At 37.4% G+C, this 14743-nt stretch overlaps 1 non-coding gene across 1 annotated transcript; it reads left to right on the top strand.

The window, feature by feature from the left end:
* The first annotated feature begins 12172 nt into the window (after nt 1-12172).
* On the top strand, nt 12173-12279 carry LOC121268717. Its single transcript, XR_005941228.1, has one exon. It is a non-coding gene; the product is annotated as a small nucleolar RNA R71 (small nucleolar RNA).
* The last annotated feature ends 2464 nt before the right edge of the window (nt 12280-14743 follow it).

Here is a 14743-nt window from a genome sequence, read left to right as displayed (position 1 = left end):
ACCTTCCTCCGCTTTCACTTGTCATTCAGGGCATTCCTCTTCCTTATCAGGGACATGGAGAGTTGGTTAAATTATCCAGACATCCACTTGTATTGGCACTCCCCAGTCTCCTACTATCCGCGCAGTCGAGAGAGGTCGGCCCGCAACCAATCGAGCTCTTGCTAGCTGTCGTCGAGGGATTTTTCTAGCCCTTCTTTGACCTAGGAAACCCGCGCCACATCAAGGCGAAAGAGGGCAGCCTCATTACAGGACTTCGATGTGTCAGCTAGGGCTGCCTCAGCTTCCTCTCTCTTTTCCCTTTCCTCCGCTGCACAGCGCAAGGCCAGCCGGGTGAGTGAGCGAAGTGCCCTATTCTCGCTCACCACTTCCTCTCAGCTATCCACAATGGCTGCGGCCAAGCACTTTAAGCTCTGCAATGAACACCAAGTTAAAGTCGATAAAAAGCCAACAGAGGGCACAGGAAGCTTATGAAAGGGAACTTACCTCAGCAAAGAGCTTCTTAAGCCGACCGTCAGTCTTGCGAATGCGGTCCTCACAACTCTCTGAAAGCGTCGATCTTTCGGTCCGTCGAGACCACATCAATCACCTCCTTCGAGCCATCTTCAACCCCCACCACCTTGTCGGTAGTGGAATAGATATCGACCATGGCATGGTGCACCTCCAGTAGAGGGGCAGCAGAAGACTCGCCCACACCTAGAGGGCTCAACGAATTCACAAGGACAGCTCCAATAGCTCTTGCAGCTTCCCGGGCTGGCCACACATTGCGAGGAAGATCCGTGGTCACCATTTGTCCCCACGGCCTAGACAACTCCTGCCGAATAATGAGAATCTCCAAAGAAAGGCCCCCTGAGGGGATTAGGAAGTCATCAGAGTTGGCCCTGATGGGAGATGGCACCCAGGGCTTCTTCATTCTCCCCTCAATTGGCAGACTCGGAGGGCTGCTTCGAACTTGAGGTTCAACTTCCCTCAGTGGAAAGGCCACATTAGAACGCATGTTGTTAAGAGGAGCCAAGTATCGATGAAGGCTTTCCTCTGCTAGTAGAGCCTCCAACAGGACCTTGTCCGGATGAGCACCCACCCAAGCACAAACTACTGTAATCCTCAAAGCCTTTTTCGGGGTCGGGGTAAGGTGGAAGCCTTCGCTGTCACCTACGGCACCCCATATGGCACAGACGGGGAATGCGTGATGGTTGGCCTAGCCCACGGGGAACTCACATCCTTTACCGGATAGGAAGAAGAATTGACACCCCCAGCTCCTGGCCTAGCTGTATTGCACCTCCACCTAAACCAACGGTAGGAGTGGTTTGAAGCTACAAAGGTGGCGAGGTTGCCTTCGAAGTTTGTGTGTGAGGAGGAACTCAAGCATCATAAGGTCCGAGTAATCCGCCTTGGCCACTTCCAAAGCACGACGCCAAATAATGTAGTAATATACGAGGATCCTCCACGCGCCAAGAGTGAGCTGGGCGGGCACGGGCACCAACTGAAGTAAATCCATAACCTCACGTACAGGATAGCAGAAGGGCAGCCAGAGGCCACCAGAAAACATGGCAAGATACACTACCACCTTGGAGGCAAAGCCCTTAGAATCTATTACCCCCTCGTTAGGAAGTGGCACCTTGAGTTCAACAACATGAGTAATCCCGTAGGTCTCCCTCAGCGACTCCAGCTCACCCGATTTCAACTTCAAGCGCCACCGGTGGCCAGCAAACTCCTTTGAAATGTCATCATCATGCCATGGAGGGACAAGAGAATCAACGGGCGAGGAAGGTGTTGGGTTTTCTTGGGAGCCATTGGTCAACTATGAGGAAAAAGGACTTGAAGATCAAAGATGATAGAACAAAGAATTGTCAAGGAAGAAGGAGCACAAGAAGTTCAGAAAGACAAAGGAGGCAGAATGGTTAATCACGAATGGAGGAGGGACCATATATAGGAAAAAGAAAAGGTTCGTATCTCGAGGCAGAAGTAACACACGTGCCCCACGCATCACTAGAATCCCACGACCGATGCGATTCCCACAGTGCATGTCCAGTGACGCAACGTAAGGAATATGTAACCACTTGATGCGAATAATGAGAAAGAGATTGAAGAGATGCCATTTAATATGAACCAACGAGGCATGGCCATAAAGATGAAGATGAACCATTGCCAAAAATTGAAAAAAAAAACAAAAGGACCACTCAGAAATGACTAGGCACATGCGTCCAGGAGTTCTCGGTTCTCTCCCGAGAAGAACAAGGCTTCGAGGCCGCAGAAAGAAAGAAAAGAATTCCCATCAAACCTGTGTGATAGGAATTGGCGGGGTAACTGTAAGGAGACTTTTCCCTTTATAGAGGCCTAGTAGACGCTCGGCCTAAAGTAACAAGCCCAAACTGTAGCAGTTAAAGAGCCCAGGGCCCTCACAAAAGATGCCAACTTACAAGCTAAGGAAAGTGACGAAGGAATTGATGGGACGGGCCGATCTGACGCAGCTTGGCTGCACCCACTCTTGGGAAATTGAACTCAGCGAAGTGGGAAGAGCGGAAGAGCCATTGATCTTCTGACACAGGAGCATGAATGGATGGCAGATGGGAAATTCAAGGTAAAAACAATCAGGAAGCCATACGCCACATGAATGGTGCCGTCGCTGAGGAATGCCGCATTAAAGACACTGGCAAAAGGAACAGTAAGCCAGGACGTGGGCCCCATAGGAGCAGGTATGATATGTTCGCCCCTGACTACCAATATAAATAGCAATCTCCAGGTACGATGAAACTCTCTACACTCTCACTCATTATTTACAAACTTCCAAGAAAGCATTCACTAACTTAAGCATCGGAGACTCCTCGGCCCCAAGGCAACCCTCTCCTATCATGATCTTCTTTGTGAATAGCAAGTACTATAATAATTAAAGAAACGATTTTCAGGAGTAGATTTACCAAAAAGGATTAATATATACAAGACATTCATCTCACTCTAATTCAATTATAATGATGTTGCATTATCCATTAAATCCCCCGTTGAACAAGGGTAAAGTCAAAAAACTAGTACCCAAAATTTGACGAAGAGATCTCATGCATGGAAGGTATATCAAATAAGAACCAATGGAAGGGAGAAAACAAAATACAAGAAAAGAAGAGAAAAACTGCAACCAATAACAAAGACTATACATACAAATTCATAATACTCGAAATTATAAATTTAAATGGATGACATTACTATTGAGACGACAAGGCTATATATTATAGCAATATGATTCGATTTATCTAATTATAATGAAGCGACATTATCCGGCCACTATTTTATTTTAAATATTCATATAAAAATTTATAAATAATGTCACGTTCATTAAGTGATATGAAGTATGAGATGTAGGTAGGGTAGTACTATAGAACATAATTCGTATTTAAAAAATCTATCTCATGTACGTTTTTATCTCGTGTCAACAATCTAATTGCTACAGTAATCTGATAAGAACTCCATCTAATAAATAGCAAGTATAATAATTAAAGAAACGATTTTCAGGAGTTGCTTTACCAAAAAGGATTAATATATACAAGACATTCATCTCACTCTAATTCACTTATAACGATGTTGCATTATCCATTAAATTCCCCGTTGAATATTAAGAAATCTACAAACGAGGTACAGAAAACAGAGATTTGTTACTTAAGGCCGATTTTCTATAACTTTAATCGAGATAGATATAATATATTTATGGATTGACCACACTATATTTAATCTTGAAATTCATATTATTTATGAGTACTAATATTCAATGTCATGAACTACATATTATCTATTCTTTTCGAATCTTTCAAAATATCTAAATTATAAGATTATAAAAAATATATTGTCCAGGTCATGACAGCTTGTCATCTGTCTTTAATTAGTCGCGTATTTTTTTTTTAAAAGTAATGAGTAAATATAAAATTTATATAAAAAATTAATTTTTTATTAAATAATTTTTTTTGTTAAATGAATGCATGATACTTACACAACACATGATTGTATCTAATATTATTATTTTTTATTTATTTTTTTATCTTTTGGTCCTTTTCGATATATTTCTTGATCATCTATAAATATATCACCTAAATTTTTTATTTTATTTTATTTACTATTGGTAACAAATTTATTTAAATATCCTTTTTGGATTCAATCAATTTTTTTCTATTCTTCCCTTTTGTTTTTCTAAGTATCTCATATCCAGATCATGCATATTTTTTAGTAGAAAATAACAGTATTTAATATATATTATCTAAATCTTGCTATGCCTATTAATATTTTAGAATAAAATAAATATTAACATAGAACATATAAAACCTGATTTATCTAATTATGACCTTCGCAGCTTGTATATAAAACTGTTAACCTGTACAGTAAAATAAAATGTCTTAATATTAATTTTCAAAATCAAAAAATAAATTACAAATGAGAGGAATTAAAAGAAAAAGAAAAATAAAGTAAGAAAAAAGAAAGAGAGTCGAGTATGAATACATAGCCCATGGGCCATGTAAAAGCTGGCAGTAAGTTGAAGAAAGAGACAAAAAAAGAAAAAAGAAAAACCGGGTATGGATTTTCAAGAGAACGAAGGAAAAATGTTTAAAATCGTTGCATAAATCACGGTGTGAAAAAGACCAAGTACTGTATGAAAAACAAAGTCAAGGAAGAATACATGGCCCATTGGCCATGTGAAAGTTGGTACTGTAGGGGTGGGCACGTCCGCTCCGCCGTGCAGGACAAGATCTGACGGGGGTGGTATGGCCCAGCGGGGCCAGTCCCATCCCCCACACCGCATCCAAATTTTTTTTTTTATATAAGTATTTATTATTTTTATTATATATTAATATATTAATATGTATTAAATAAAATTTTTATTTATTATTTTGTGTAAGTTGTAATATAGTATGAATAAACGAAAATTATGAATTTCTTAAAAAATAAACAAAAATTCTTTAAAATCATTGCATAAATCACGGTGTAGAAAAAAGACAAGAACGGAATCGGAGATTCGGAAGCCCGAAAACTTTTTTGTTTTTGTTTTTCTTATCATTCTCTTTATGTTTTGATGAACTAACGAATTCACACAAATCATGACGTGGGAATCGAGTCATGTATCCATAAGTATGGAGGCTATGGTAGGATGGACTTAGACCATGTATATATGTATCTATCTCTTGAAATTTAATATTACTTTTAAGGAGGGGCCTACCTCATAAATATAACAAATCCCAGAAAGACATATATATTCAATCAGTCTAAGGTGATGGTACGTTTGGACGCAGACCTGAATATAGCCCCGGAGGCAGCTCCGGTTCACAAGACTCCTTATAAAATGACAGTAATTGAACTAGAGCGTTTCATTTCACCAATTGAATCTAACATAATTTATTTTTTCTTATTATATAATTCAAATTTTGTCACATTGATGATAAAAATTTCTTAACTATTCATTATTTTCTCTCGAACAAAATTAAAAATATCTCTACTTAAAAACTCCATATCTGTATGTGAATTTAACTAATTGGAAATTCAGATTCTAAAATGCAGACTCCTCTCTATTCAGACTCTCTTCTCTATTCATACTCTCCTCTCTATTTATCTCACACGCCGGGATTAAATAGATGTCAAAATTCAAATTCGGAAACAAAATAAATATAGTTACAATATAGTCTAAAGATCTGGAAAATAGTTTCTAAAGATAAATGTTAACATATAAAATTATCACAAGAATAATAAAATTATCTAATATGGAAGATTCAGTAATAGGCGGCTCGATTCTCGAACGTCGGGAGGATTTGGTGGTCAGCAGATTGATTGTGGAACTCGAAAGAGTCACATCGGGTAAAATAAAATAATACAGAAGGAAAACTGACACTTTTTATAAATAAAATAATAATAAAATTACATAAAAATCACACTTATCAAATACCCTCAAACTTAGGCTTTGCTCACCCTCGACCAAATAAGAAGAGAAAGACAATTAAAACAAGCATTTATTTGATTCATAAAATTTATTGTCTCAAAGATTGTCTAAAGTTTATAATTCAAAGGAATCATTCACAATCAACCAAGTCCAAAAATTAATTCAAAACTCAAATCTACTGCATTATCCATCCTCACATTAATACATACCTCTCATTCTCACTTCACCATTAGCTCCCCGGATAATGTTATGCAAACAAGTAAATAAATAATAGATCTCCACACACTTTATAGGCTTGATTTTCAAATCACTCTCCACTAATGTAGAATCGAAACTATCACCAGGGATCACTAGGTATTTATTAAGCTTGTAATGTAAGGCTACGGTGAGGGTTACAAAGAAAAGGTAGGACTCAAACGAAATAAGACAACTTAAGTTTGAACACCAACAGAACAAAAATAACATTCTCACTTGTAACACAAACATCTATTCTCAATCATTTTGAATCTCTCAACATTCCTCACTTTATTATTGTAATTTTAAGTATCCTTTCATTACCCTTCTATTCGGGAGTTGAAAGTTTTTGTTTTTCTTTTGTTTTCTAATCTTCCTTTTCAACTACTTTTGTGGATGACTCTCGTTGGCCTTTTCTTGTCGGTCCCATAGTAGACGAGTTGACTTTTCACACCCCCAAACGTATGATTTTGATAATATGGCTATAATTAACTTTACTTTTAGACCTTCTACTTCTCTTGCCTTTCATGCTCTTGTGAGTCTGTGACATTGTGTAAACTTAGTTCTCTTGGAAAGTAAGGAAATCAATATTTAAGCTCAAATAGGATAGGGACTATGAGGTTTACAAGAAGAAAAAAAATTATAAGGCCAAAATATAATTCAATAAATCTCAAAGGAGTAACTAGGAATAAAGATAATAAACAAGTAAGCTTGAAAGGCTCAATCGATCCAAAGAATGCCTTAATCATTTCTATAGTAATATTTTGTCTAGGATTTCACCTCGAGTGTAATCAAACAAGTTCTAGAGTAAGTTAAGACCATACAAATTCACAAAATTTACATAAAATTTCTCTAGGTATGCAAAACAATTAATGATCGTGGTAAGCATTCATTGAAAATAGAAAATATCAAATTAAGCAAGATCAAGTAAAGAATTAACAACTAAACTTAGGCAATGTTTATTTTTCCAAAATTTTAAAATCAATTTCAACCATATTCTTATCATAGGCTTTTTTTTTCATCAAACCATACTATTTTTCTTGTCATTATTATTATTATTTCATTTTTTTTAAACATATAAAATAATTTCCTTTCCCCAGACTTAAATGACATTGTCCTCAATGGAAAAGAGGAAGAAGAATTAAAGAAGGGAATGGAAGATGGTAAGAGATGCTCCCTTAATGCTTTTTTTATTTTTTTTTCTATTTCGATTGAATATTTTCCTTGAAGGTGCAGCCGTCTACTCCTTGGAGATATCCTCGGTCTCTTTGTTCCTACAAGATAAAAGCAAAAGAATAAGAATAAAATAATAAAATAAAATAAAAACTTGGGTTGCCTCCCTAAAGCGCTTTATTTAATGTTTATAGCTAGACATCATCCTCTCATCATTTATTACTGGCGAGATTGATGGAACACTTTTTTGAATTAAAGTCTCTATCCACATAGAGTTTTAATCTTTGTCCATTTACTTTTAATGTCTCTTTTGTCTCGTGATCGACTTAACCGCCCCATAGGGAAATACACGGATCACAACAAATGGTCCCAATCACTAAGAGCGCATCTTTCCCAGGAAGATTCAAAATCTTGAGTTAAATAATAAACTTTCTTTTAGGAAAATTTGTAAATCCGAGCATTCCCATAAGTATCATTGCGGAACTCATTCATCTCGTTGATTTGCAATATTCTCTTCTCACCGGCCGCTTGTATATCGAAGTTCAGTGTTCTCATAGACTAATAGGCTCTGTGTTCTTGCTCCACGAGTAGATGACATGCTTTTTCGTAAACAAGCCAATAAGGCGACATCTCGATCAGTGTTTTGAATGCTGTCCGATAGGCCCATAGCGTACCATCTAACCATCTCGCCTAGTCTGTCCGAGAGATGCTCATAGTCTTCTCCAGTTCTGTTCGAGAGATGCTCACAGTCTTCTCTAGTATGTGCTTCAGCTCCTGATTAGACACCTCGACTTGGCCGCTCGTTTGAGGATGGTAGGGTGTCGTCACGTGATGGGTAACTTCATACTTAGTCAGTAGCGCATCAAATTGGCAATTACAAAAATGCTTCCTACCATCACTGATTATGGCTCTCAGAGTGCCAAATCAGGAAAATATGTTCTTCCGTAGGAAATTCACTAGAACCCTCGCATCATTGGTTGGCAAGGCAACCACTTCCACCCATTTCGAGACATAATCTACAACCATCAAAATAAATTTATTAGAAAATGAGCATGGAAAAGGACCCATGAAATCTATGCCTCAAACATCAAATAATTCAATTACTAAGATATTAATTAAAGGCATCTCATATTTCCTAAAAATGTTGCCATTTGACAATGATCACATAAATTAACAAATTTAAAAGAGTCTTTAAAAATAGTTTGCCAATAAAAGCCGCATTGTAAAACTATCGCTGCCCTTTTTACTCCTCAAAAGTGGCCGCCTGCTTCTAATGAGTGGTAGTGCATGAGTATGTTCTTCATCTCCTTCTCAGGCACACATCTCCCGATTATCTGGTCCGTACAATGCCTATATGGAAAAGGTTTCTCCCAAAAATAATATTTCAAGTTGGAGAAGAACTTCTTCTTTTTTTGATATGTCATCTTGGCCGGTAGAATTATGGACACCAAATAATTTACCATGTCGCCATATCAGGGAACGACTTGAACAACTATTAATTGCTTGTCCGGGAATGTCTCACTAATCAGGAATTTCTCCTCGCTAGCCGCCCCTTTAAGCTCAAGAAGAGATAAGTGGTCGGCCACTACATTCTCGGTACCTTTCTTATCTTTTATTTCCAAATCAAACTCTTGAAATAGCAAATCCATCTTAACAGTCTTGGTTTGGCATCCCTATTCGAAATCAAGTATTTTAGAGCTGAGTGATCAGTATCGATGACCACCTTTGAACCTATCAAATAAGAACAAAATTTGTCAAAGGCAAACACAACCTCTAACAATTCTTTTTCAGTAGTAGCATAATTAAGTTGAACTTCTGTCAAAGTTCGACTTGCATAATAAATAACATGAAAATTTTTATCTTTTATCTGCCCCAGCACAGCCCCTATAGCATAATCGCTAACATCACACATTAATTCAAAAGGTAATTTCCAATCTGGCGATACGATGATAGGTGATGAATTAATTTATTTTTCAATGTTTCAAAAGTATGCAAGCATTCATCAGAAAACTCAAATCGTATATTTTTAATCAACGGATTGCAAAGAGGTTTTGTAATTTGAGAAAAATCCTTGATAAACCGACGATAGAACCCGACGTGACCCAAGAAACTTCTCATACCCTTCACATTGGTCGATGGTGGGAGTTTGTCAATGGCGTCTATATTTGCTCGGTCGACCTCAATTCTCTTGAAGGAAATGTGGTGGCCGAGCATTCCCTCCTCGACCATGAAGTGACATTTTTCCTAATTTAAAATAGGATTTGTCTTCTTGCATCTCTGCAAAATCAAAGATAAATTAGATAAACAATTATCAAAAGAATGACCCAAAACCAAAAATTCATCCATAAAGACTTCTAAAAAACTTTCCACCATGTATGAGAAAATGGACATCGTGCATCTTTGGAAAGTGGCTGACGCATTGCAAAGACCAAAAGGCATGCACCTATATGGAAAAGTGTCATAAGGACAAGTGAGTGTGGTCGTCTCTTGATCTTCGGGTGCAATGGTTATTTGATTGTAGCTGGAGTATCCATTTAGAAAATAGTAGTAAGCATGGCTAGCAAGTCTTTCTGGCATTTGATCAATGAAAGGTAAGGCAAAATAGTCTTTCTGAGTTGCATCATTCAGTCTTCGATAGTCTATGCATACTCGTCATCCAGTGACCGTCCTCGTCAGTATGAGTTCATTGTTGCCATTTTTTACCACGGTTATCCCTCCTTTCTTTGGGACGACTTGCACTGGACTTACCCATGCACTATCTAAGATTGGATAAATGTTCCCAGCATCTAAAAGTTTTAATACTTCTTTATGCACCATTTCTTGCATTGATGGGTTTAGTCACATCTGGGGTTGGATGATCGGCTTAAAATTATCCTCCATTACAATCTTGTGCATGCATATTGAAGGACTAATTGATTTTATGTCTGAGATGGTCCAACCCAAGGCCATTTTGTGTTCCCGCAAGACTCTCAGCAACTTCTCTTCCTCAACATCACTCAAAGAACTATTAATAATAACTGGAAAAGTAGAGTCCTGACCTAAGAAAGTGTATCTTAAATTTGATGGAAGCCGTTTGAGTTGAAACTTGGGTGGTTCCTTACTTGGAGATGTCGGGTGAGATGAGCTTAGCTCTTCCACTTTCAGTTTTATTGAAGGATGAAATGATGGTCTAGCTTCCAAATATCTCTCACACTTCCTAACCTCTTTATCTTTGGATTTAATAGATGTGGAGTGAGTAAGACATACCTCAAGTGGTAGCTTTGGAAATTTAGCTCCATAAGTCTCATCGGCCATGACCACTTCTCAGTCACTTACTTGAAAACAATATTGTACCTCGGAAGGAAATTTCATGGATTTAAATACATCAAAAGTGATTTGCTCCTCGCCAACTATCAAAATGAGTTTCACTTACTAGACATCAATTAAGGTTCTCCCCGTCGCTAGGAAAGGTCAGCCTAGTATCAAAGGGTTCTCCTCGTCCTCCTCCATATCGAGCACAATGAAGTAAGTGGGGAAGATAAACTTATCAACTTTCACCAGTACATCCTCAATGAGTCCTCTCAGGTATTTAATAGATCTGTCCGCCAACTGTAGAGAGATGGTGGTCAGCTTTGCTTCTCCAAGACCCAATTTCCTGAAAATAGAGAGAGGCATTAGATTAATCCTAAATAGCATAAAGCTTTATCAAAATAGGAATTTCCTATAGTGCAAGGGATCATGAAACTCCCGGATCTTTCAACTTAGGCGGCAACTTCTTTTGTAAAATTACACTGCTCTCCTTGGTTAGCATTACCATCTCATGCTCCTCCAGCTTCCTCTTGTTTGATAATATTAATATGCAGTTGCTTAAATATATTAAGAAATTTAGAGAACTGATTATCAATTTTATTATTTTCTAATCTTTTTGGAAAATGAATTGGTGGATCATTAACTGAAGGAGAATAAGTTTCAGATGTAAACTCCTTGGATTTCTTGGGCTTTGAAACCCCTTTATTTTTCTTGGTCTTCTTAGTTTGCTAGTTGGTCGCATCTTACTCCGCTTCTTCTACCTCGAACAAGGCTTCCTTAATCTCAGACTCCATGTTTTCAGTAGCATCTGCATCTCACTCGGTATGTATTGTTTGCTGCTGATCATATGTTGGCCCACTTCTCAGTGTTATGGCTTTGACATGTTCCTTTAGATTGGTCACAATGTTGATCGGGAAAGTCCATGTTGTCCTCTCGGTAAGCATGTTTGAGAGCTAACCGATTTGAGTCTCAAGGTTATGAATCGAAGCCGAATTGTTTTGGATTGCCAAATCTGTCTTTTGCATGTATTGCAAGAACATCTCCTCAAGTGTCGGCTTCTTTTCTTGTTGTGGAAAATTTTGAGGTGGTCTAACTGGTACTTGATTATTTCTCCATGAAAAGTTATGGTGATTTCTCCAACCGGAATTGAACATGTTTGAATAAGGGTTGTTTTGACGTTGGAAATTGGACACGTAATGGGTTTGTTCATAACTCGGTTGGGCGAAAGGATTCCCCACTTGGCAATCTACTCTTGAATGATTTCCTGCGCAATGATCACATACAACATTAGTTTGAATAGCATTAACGTTCATCTTACCTAGTTGTTGTGATAGATTTGTCATTTGCGCTGCCAATGTGGTAATAGAATCAAGTTCAAAAACTCCAGCCGTTTTTCTCAGCATTATTCTCTCTGTCGACCATTGATAGTTGTTGGATGCCAATTCTTCTAGAAGTTCATATGCAGCTTCATGGGTTTTACTCATTAATGCTCCTGCCACGGCCTCATCAACCATAAATCAATTTGTGGGTCCCAAACCATTGTAAAATATCTGTACTTGAAGTCAGGCTAGGAGGTCGTGATGTGGACACTTGCGCAATAAATCATTGTATCTCATTCATGCCTCATATAATGATTCACCCTTAATTTGGATGAAGGTAGTAATATCATTCCTTAACTTTGCTGCCTCGGCCGGAGGGAAATATTTTGCTAAGAATTTTTGTGCCAACTCTTCCCAGGTGCTGATGATGCTAGGTGGCAAAGAGTTCAACCAAGTCTTGGCTTTTTCCCTATGTGAGAAAGGAAAAATTCTTAATCGAATCGCATCATCTGTCACTACATTGTGCTTAAAAATATCGCAAATTTCTAGGAAATTTACAATATGGACATTAGGATCCTCTTGTGACAGCCCCCCCAAACTAGATGGTTTGTTGAATCATTTGAATGATGGTCGGCTTGATCTCGAAGTTATTGACTTGTATGGTTGGCTGCCTTATATTAGATGTCGCCCCATTGACAGTGGGCATCGTATAGTCTCTTAACGCCTTGTGTTCCTGGTCGGCCATATTAATTTTTGATACGGTGACCTCTTTCTTTTGTGCTTTATTAATCTGACGTAAGGTTCTTTCAATCTCGAGATCAAAAAGTATATGCTCCAATGATTTAAATCGGGGCATGCACTTATGATTCCTGAAAAGAAAAATCAAATTGAGATATAATTTAAACCAATAAAATAAACTAAAATCCAAAGTAGTAAAAATTTAGCTAGTATCAATATCAATAACAAATAACTAATCCCCGGCAATGGCGCCAAAAACTTGTTATGTTGAAAATATATACAAGTGCATAGAATCGTAACAAGTAGTAAAGTATTTTAAAGAAAACGGATGTTAAACCACAGAGATTAATTATGCTATTGAGTACTGAAATTTACTGAATTAATTACTATTTGAAAAATTGAAATTTAAAGAATAGATTATCTAAATTAAACTGAAGAAAAGAGCATTAAAGTTAAGATTTTTAAAAGATAGTAAGAATAGATCTAGAACATTTGATTTCACCTAGCGAATCCCACAATTTATTCTTCCATATTATATAATTATAATTATCCCACGTTGATGATAAAAATTCCTTAACTATTCAATATTTTCTCTCGAACAATACTAAAAATATCTCCAATTAATAACTCCATATCTCTATATGAATTTAACTAATTGAAAACTCATTAACTAAACATACTAATAGTGGTAAAGTATCTCCACTTTCGCTCAACTAAAGGTGTTTAATCCTAAATCTCTAATCACAAAGCACCTGTCGGTCTCATTGCGATTCAATAGATCGAATAATAGTTAGCTAGAAAATTGCAAACATTAGGAACAAGGAATAAACATTCAATCATGGAAATATTGAAAATAAAATAACTTGGAATATGAATTGTGTGTTCAATGCTAGACTACATCAAAGTTCTAGAAAATAAAATTGGTTCATAATAAAACTGAAAACGATTAAAAATAAAACTAGTGTTCTTCATTGGAGTTGGTTAATGAAGCAAGCAGCTTTCGCCTCCCTCCTTGAAAGAAAATTAAAGAATAACGATACCCAGACTCTAAAATGCAGACTCCTCTCTATTCAGACTCTCTTCTCTATTCATACTCTCCTCTCTATTCATCCCACACGCTGGAATTAAATAAATGTCAAAATTCAAATTCGAAAACAAGATAAATGCAACTACAATCGAGCCTAAATATATAGAAAAAAGTTTCTAAAAATAAATGTTCACATAGAAAATTATACCAAGAATAATTGAATTATCTAAAATGGAAGACTCAATAATAGGCGGCTTGATTCTCGAAATTCGAGAGAATTTGGTGGTTAACAGATTGATTGCAGAACTCGAAAGGGTCCCATCGGGTAGATGTCAAATGCGCTAAATATAACTGGTCTCCTAGCGGAATGGTTGAGATGTAAGGTTTCTAACTGAGATGAAAGACTCCTCTCGCCAACCACCGAGCGGTAAAGCTGATTTCCTTTGCTAGTTGTTGTCCACGATGTCGTTTAGGTTGGTCCTTTAAGCTGGTCATTTAGACTGGTGACCCAATCTGACCGCTCAGAGCTTTGTCGCCAAGTTGTCTCACCTACCGAGAAGAACGACTATTCTCATCTTTGGGTGAGATAAAACTCTTTGCTTCCCACATAACAAGGCTCCTCGCCCAAATCTCCTCAACTCTTTTAGATCTCATTGCCTCTCATCAGTTTGGATCCGTAGTCTCTTCTTTTGTACCAAAATGCTCTCCTTTCGCACTAAATTTTCTTGTTCCTTCAAATCCTAGAAAATAAAGAAAAATATATAGAAATAAAATTAAATCAATAGTATTGAAGGAAAACTGACACTTTTTATAAATAAAAGAGTAATAAAATCATATAAAAATCACACTTATCACTTCACACGCAATCAACTCGGTCAGTGCAGTAGAGGGTTCGCACTGGCCAGTCTTTCGACCAGATCCCCCTAAAAACCATACATGTCAATCTCCCATCTAGGGTGCAGCACTTCACCGCTTTGCTTAGCAGCATGAAACTTGTACCTTCCTCGCATGGAGACAGACCATCTTTAGTGAAGTCTTCAGCATGGTAGTCGTGAAGGT

The sequence above is a fragment of the Juglans microcarpa x Juglans regia genome, chromosome 5S (assembly GCF_004785595.1).
Source record: "Juglans microcarpa x Juglans regia isolate MS1-56 chromosome 5S, Jm3101_v1.0, whole genome shotgun sequence".
Classification (NCBI taxonomy): domain Eukaryota; kingdom Viridiplantae; phylum Streptophyta; class Magnoliopsida; order Fagales; family Juglandaceae; genus Juglans; species Juglans microcarpa x Juglans regia.
This window is presented reverse-complemented; position numbering and strand designations above follow the sequence as displayed.